The following is a 7,494-nucleotide window of genomic DNA, read 5'->3' on the forward strand; positions in this document are numbered from 1 at the left end:
TCACCCATACTTTTAAATTTCTAGAATAGATACTGAATTCTATTCTAACTGTGACCAACCCTACAACGTACAGTGACTGACTTAAATCCATTCAACATTTCAGAGCTTCAAAGGTTTTGACAATCTCAACACTTCTCCCAATGCTGCCTAGTTTTAAAACAGCACACTCCCAGATTCATATTGTTTCAACGTGTAATATTTTATTATATGTCTAAATGATTTAGTAAAAATATTTAGATTTAATATTCTTTAGAAAACTTACAAAGTCAGAATTAAGATGATGTTTCCCATTTATGTCTTAGTTTTTATTAAGCAACAGTGTGTAATATTTAATTAATATTAGAGTGAAATAAGTAAATCAATATAGAGAATACTATTTATTTGCCATAAAAAAAGCAAATTTTGACTCAAATTGAAAAAATGTATAATAAAAAAAAAAAATCCTGAATTCAAAAATTAAAACATACACGGATGTGTGCAGTTTTAACTACTAGCATGTCCCAAGCCATGGTAAAAGCAGAGGGGGAGAAAATAGTCTTGTATTTGAATTGTTTTACATTTTAATTGATAATTATGTTCTTTTTACATTTGTAGATCTGACCACAGTTATTGAAGTGAATGTAATATGTCAGCAAGGAAAAGCTATGAATTTATTTGATTCTCTTAAGAAAGACAAGTTTATTATGTAAGCAATATTAAAAAAAAAATAATTTTGCCCAACAATATTGAACATGTTTTTTTATAACAAATTTTGTTGTGTATCGACATACACACCAAAAATCATTTCATTTGAAATTGCATATAAATAATTTGACCCACAAATGTTCATGACCATGTTTATTCTGTTGACACCAAGTCTGTCTGCTTGTCTGGCTCATTAGGGAGAGCATCATTTTGGTAATCCTCACTAGGAGCCGCTGGTTCCATCGTATGGCATGGCATAATTTCTCACTGTTGATTCTGAAATCATTTTTGAGATTAGTAGTCGGTTCAATTGTTGAGAAACTGGTTAGTTATCCAGGAATACCCATTATGGTGTTCAACCTCCAAGATGTGGCCATAAAACATGTTTTGGGTAGTATTAACTTTATGCTTTGCCGCCAAAACAATTCTAACATTGGCCAATATGGTAGCAAATCGGTTATTTACCCAACTATTTTTCTCAGAATCTTTAGCAATAGATTATAAACAATCATCCTTTATCACTATGTACTAAATTCTGGTTATAAATGGTTGAACATTGTTGGATACCAAAAAAATTGAAAAATAACGTTCCTGAAATGACTGATTTATTACGATATTGGCTGATGTTGAAACAATTTTTGGCAGGAAAGCATTGAAGTAAGACTACTTAAAGTCAGAGTTAAATCCAGAAAGATAATAAAAAAATTTACACCCAGTAAGTACTGGTAAGTTCCAGGAATTTTACTTTAAATGGTTCAAATAAGCAATATACTTTGTTCACTATCAACCATATATAAATGATGATTAACCTTAAAGGCTCGATTAACCTTAAAGGCACTCCACTGAGGTCCAATAGCCTTAAATAATAAATTATGAAATTCTTTCTTACATCAACTGGTACACTTAAATTTGAAACTAAACAATAGATGATAAATAAATACACACAGTATTAAATTGATAATTGATTTTTTATGCCATTTTTGGCCGATTTGAGTGAAAAGCGTTGCAACAGTTTTCATTTTTTGGACCAATTTGCACAATGAAATTGATTGTTTTCTTGAAAACAGAGTAACACATGTAGTTATACAAAAATCTTGAAAAGTATTTTCGGCCCCTTCACGTCGGAGTCCCTTTAATTACAAATGAAAATGTTACCAGTAAAGATGGATCTAGATTCATTTCAAGGACAGCTAGATTTATCTTTGTCAATTTTGCCGTCATATTTAAACCATCATTTCTGTGATTGAATTTAATATCAAGGCTAAAATTTGTAGTGTAAAATAATCTTTGTGTACATGTTACTTAAATCTTTTTCATGAACATCTTGGAATCAGAATCAATTATGAAAAATGATATTCTGATAAATGATATTGAAAAAAAATATAAATCAGCATTTTCCTTTCTCTAAATTAATATTTAAAGCTACTTGCCTCCAAATGAGTCAATATTTTTAATTAAAATCAAGCTTTTAGTACAATTTTTAAAAAAGTAAAAGCATCACGATTCAAGTAATAATTTACATGTGTGCAATTACGGACTGATTTCCTTGTAGTTATCACCATATTTCTTTTGTGTTGCTTACAATTTGCAGCATTCAGAGCTATTTTTGCATATTTTGTCCTTATTTTGGTAATTTACATGAATTGTAAGTGTCTGCACTCTTTGTCCACTTAATACTTTTTTACATTGAAATACATTTTCATGGAAAATTGGCATAAATCTGGAGACAAGCTGCTTTAAGGATAGAAATTCCTTCTATTTTTTGCTTAATATGACTTAAAACTTATTTCATGTCAATATGTAGTTTATGCTGGTTTTCTAATTTTATATTGCTTTTTACTGCATCTTCACCAGTGTTTTGTATCTTTTATTAAGATCCTACCAAAATAATTTATAGGGCCCAAAATTTTTGTTTTTTTCATTTTTTACTAATTGGGCCCTTTAAAGTCATATGAAAAATGAAAGCAAATTTTCTGGGAAAAAAAAGTATACCTGTGAAAGACTTTTTAAATCGAAACGTTTTTATAATTTTTTAAAAAAAATAAAATTCATTTTTAGAATTTAAACTGGAAATTGATTTTATATTCAAACTTACATTCCTTTTAGAGCAGAAATTCTCGGTATTTTACAGGGGTTAAGGTTTGCAAAAAACATTTTTAAAGATATAAGTAAAATATTAAGCAGGTGTCTGTTTTAGAGCCTAAAAGAAAAATATTTATAATTATTTCTTTTTCATGTATATTCTATTATAAGGAACTCAGGGAATGGGACCGCAAATTGCGGTTTATATTTCCTATCCTGCAACAGCTTTTAAAAATGCTTCATATTATCCGAGTGTATGACCTCTAAGAATATAATATCATTTCAACATTTAGACTTGCTACTTAAAAAAGTGGCCAAATTTGATGGTTCCTTTTTCTATATGGCTCTTGATTTCACCTATTTTTAAACTAGCAGATTATTTTAAATTGAGATTACTTACTTCAAGACAATTCAATTGGATGATATGAAAATATATTCAAATGTCAGACAAACAAAAAAAGTAAAGCTTGTAAAAGTTAGAAAGTATGCACCGCAGTATGCTGTCCTATTCCTGAGTTCCTATAGTATTTTGAAATTCTAAAAACTAGCAATAAATCTGTATCTTGTTGATTACTAGGCCACAAAGAAACAGTTGTTGCCTTACTATAGAAGTTCCTCCCATACATTATCCAAGATCAAACCAAGGTAAGTTCTTAAGACAATTACTCAAGAAAAATTGTTGATCACTTTAAATAGTAGGAATAGGGCTTTTGTGGCCAAGTGAAAAAAACAACATTTTCCCCTCAACACTGTTTTTTGAATTCTGCAAAGGACATCAGATTTTTCCATATGATATGTGTATATTTGTATAATGCTTTGAGTAGCAAAAATAACTTTAGTAACAAAGACTCAAATTCTACTATACATATGTAAGTAGTTAAAATTGTTTCTCCCAAAGACAGTATTCATTATAAATTATAAATAAAATATTTTATTTACAGAACTGATGCTTGCTGGACAAGTTGTTTAACATTTGATAGAGGATCTACATGTGAATTGATAATGTGACATTAAACATTCTATATCTATGGCAACTGATTAATACAGAGTTGTGTGCTTGGCAGTGCCGTGAGGGGGACGGATAGATTTGGCATGTTGATTGATGTGTTGCATGCCAAAAAAGATAAAATAGAACCAATAAAGACATTGTTTATGACTCCGGTAAAGACCATCAACTTGAGCAGTTTTGATAAAAATTTAATTAAACATTCATTATTATATTAGCTTGTTGAAATTAGATCACCGGCTTTGCCAAATTATGTTTTACCACAGGGCAGCTGAGAAACATAAGGAAAATGGGGCCAATACAAAAATAAAACATTTTGTTTGGTATAGAAAATGGGCAGAGTGTAAGAAGTTTGAAATGCTAGGTGTTTTTAACACATTTTTATTTGAAACATAAATATTTTTTTTAGTCCCTTATCAGTTTAACTAGATGTGACTAGGTTTACCCTCTTTCCTTCTGTACGTCCATCCGTCCACGAAACCTTATCCTGTGGTGATGCAAAAAGTACTGAATACTTTAATGAAGCTTGAAATATAGTTAAATAGCAGTCTGGAAATTATGAACATCTTCTTTTCTTCTTATGTTGAAAAATTTGGTTGCTATGGCCACAAAAAGACTTAAAATATGGCAAATATAACAATATTTGTGATTACTCAGAAGTACAGAAAACATTTTTATGAAAAAGATAAATATAAAAAAGATGGCATCATGACCGTATGGAAAATATGCATGTCAAGCTTCACAACTTTAGCACCAAATTTATTAGATTTACCCCCCTTGAACTTGCAATTTTCTTAAAAAAATGTTGTTGCTTTTTTTATATAACTTCTTTATTTCTTAACATACCTACTTCAAACATTGAATATATGTTTCTTATCACACCCACTTCATATGTGGCATTAGGTCCATTATTCTAGCACCTTTATAATAATCAGAATAATCATCCTTAAATTTTAATTTTTAACTTTTTTTTAAAATTTTCTTCTTTGTTACTATTAATGGTATATTGTACTTTCCATTGCAATGTCTATGTTGTATTTTGGGCCGGAGTACTATGTTACAGAAATAAACTTTACTTTTATATATTTGAAAATTGTTATATTTTTCACTTTTCATCTTAAATTCTATAAATGGTATCTACTTGAGATTTAAGATTTGTTGTATAAACATAATTTCCTCATAAGTCATGGACACTTAACACAATACTATGATACAGATAAACAAATATCCAAAGATTGAAGTTGATTCATGTCTTCCACAATGGCTAAATTGAAAATGTTGCTTGGGTTCTTACCAGTAGGGGACTTTTATATTATTTGCAATACTTTGATAATTGCTTGTTATTTTTTATATTTATTTCTGTTTCCAAGAAATATTTCATCAGAACAATTACAAAATTGAATGGGCATGTAATCAGATTATTAAATATTAGTCTTAAACAGAAAAATGAAACATTTTGTTTATATTTATCATTTAAAATCAAGTTAAACTGCACAGAAACACAACAGCTGATAATTATTTAATACACACTTTTCCTGTAGTTAAATTATGTGTATTATATATGTTCTTGTTTTAAATACTTTCAAATGAAGAACTCTCCCTTTTTACACTTAAGTGTATTGATAAAATAATTGTAGAATTGTTACATAACAGATTTATTGCTCTCATGAATTTGAAAATCAACTATTTCTGATACAAGAATGTTTCATTCGAAGATTGTTGATTTGTTTTATCATATAATTATGAAATTATTTGTTTAATAAAAGGCCTAGTTGACAAAATGGTTGAGCAGGCCAAACAAAATTAATTGTTTTGTTCATTGTTGAATTGTCATAAGAGTCAGGTCAATTGTTTCACCTGGGTTACATTCCAGAAAAAGTTTTGGAGGTTTGGGCTCTTAACCTGCTGGAAACTGAAAGTGGAAAGCTAAAGCCAGGCCCATGTTCACTAAGATTTTAGATCAAATTAAAAAAAATCTCAAATATTTTCCATTGTTTATCCTCATTGAAATAATATTTACTTGATAGAATTGGACTTTAATAGCCTGTTTATAAAATTTTAGAATAAATTTATTGTTATTTAACAAGATATAGGCATTTTGGCAGTTGACCCAAATATTGTTCCTGATCCCTAAATTGATCCTTAATATTTTGATCCGATGATATTTGTTATTTGTCGATATCATCCCGGAAAAGGCTTGTTTTTGTGCAAATCAGCAAATGTTTTACACTTTGTTTATTATACCATTTAATTCTAGGACAACACTCTCAATTTAAGTTTTATAAAACAATGAAAAGAAAATTAGGATCATTTGTTCCTTGATCATGATCTTGTGTTAGTGAACATGGGGCCAGGAGGCCAACCGGAGAATCCATGCAATCTGACCGGGATCTTTTACTAGTGCATTTTGACCATGATTGAAATCACTGAAACTTTGAAGGAATGGACTGCTTCAAATACAAAACAGTGCAAGGTCAAGGGTTGGTTATTAAATATATTAGCATACCATTTTACAAATGAATAAACAATTCCCTTTAAGGAGAGGAAATGAGTATTTTAGAGCATGTTGGTTGTTGGTTACCAAAAGGAAGGAGTTATGATTGTGAGATTGTTTTATTTTTAAAAAGTAGCAAAATGTGAACAAAGTAGTATTTTAACAATCACCAAAACTGTACTAAATGGCAAAATACACCAGAAGCGAAGGAAGTTTCAGGTAATTGTGCCAATTAGTAACTTTCACACCAAAACAAAGTTTAGTTAGAAAGAAAATACACACAAAAAATGTATATTTAAAATGACCAATGAAAACTTTTTCTTATATTCAGTTCTTCTCTGTAAATTATAGAAGTTTATCAGTTTAATATTTTCAAACTAGTAAGAGGTAAAAATAACCCATTCTTTTAATTTTATTTCAATATGTATTAATGAGGTGTACCTGATAAAGGGAATAGCATTGTAAGTATTAAAAAATTCCCATTACTTCTGTTTTTGTAATTGAATTTTCTTTGGGTTGTTTAATATGGGGTTGTTTATTCGGGTTTTCTTCATTGTTTTATTTTAGTTGACCTAAATGAGACCGTGTCACGAACAAAACCAAAATAATGGGGGTTTGCGAAACTAGCATTGGATCCAGACCAGTCCTGTGCGCATGCCGCGCAGTTCTGATTTTAGGAATCCATGCTGTTGCGCTTTTTACAAACCTATAACAAAGTAGAGAAACCAGATAGCGAACAGCATTGGATCCTGATCAGACCTGCGCGATGCAATGGTCATTTAGGGCCCGTGTCATGACAACAACAAAATAATGTGGTTTGGCCGACCAGCATGGATCCCAGACGTAAAATATGACGTCATTGTTTAGTTTGTGCAACCCGTGCACATGTTTTCTGGGGCTGAATAACTTAGTTCTCGGGCCCCAAACTCATAAAAAGGTCCAAAGTGACATTCAAAAATCGTTGAAAAAACAAAGGGCAATTTTTTTTAAAAAATAATAGTAACAAAGGGGGTTAAAAGTTGGTTCTACAAAGATTTATACCACTTTATCTATATGATAGAAAATGGAACAAAACAATACATATACGCGGAAATCGCAAATTTTGTTTCGAAAGTATAGTTTTTTTTTCACAAAAAAATAAATAAAGAAAGATTGATTAGTAAAAGTATGAATGTTTAAATTCCTCAACTGTTATTGCATTATGTAACTTAAAACATAAAAATGGCTT

The 7,494-nt window shown here is 29.8% G+C and overlaps 1 long non-coding RNA gene across 1 annotated transcript; it reads left to right on the forward strand.

The window, feature by feature from the left end:
* The first annotated feature begins 473 nt into the window (after window positions 1-473).
* LOC132755398 (uncharacterized) lies at window positions 474-5,362 on the forward strand. Its single transcript, XR_009629202.1, has 3 exons — window positions 474-685; window positions 3,344-3,411; window positions 3,708-5,362. It is a non-coding gene; the product is annotated as an uncharacterized LOC132755398 (long non-coding RNA).
* Window positions 5,363-7,494: the final 2,132 nt, after the last annotated feature.

Source organism: Ruditapes philippinarum, unplaced genomic scaffold (assembly GCF_026571515.1).
Source record: "Ruditapes philippinarum isolate M1 unplaced genomic scaffold, ASM2657151v2 ctg3322_1_1_1_1, whole genome shotgun sequence".
Lineage (NCBI taxonomy): Eukaryota > Metazoa > Mollusca > Bivalvia > Venerida > Veneridae > Ruditapes > Ruditapes philippinarum.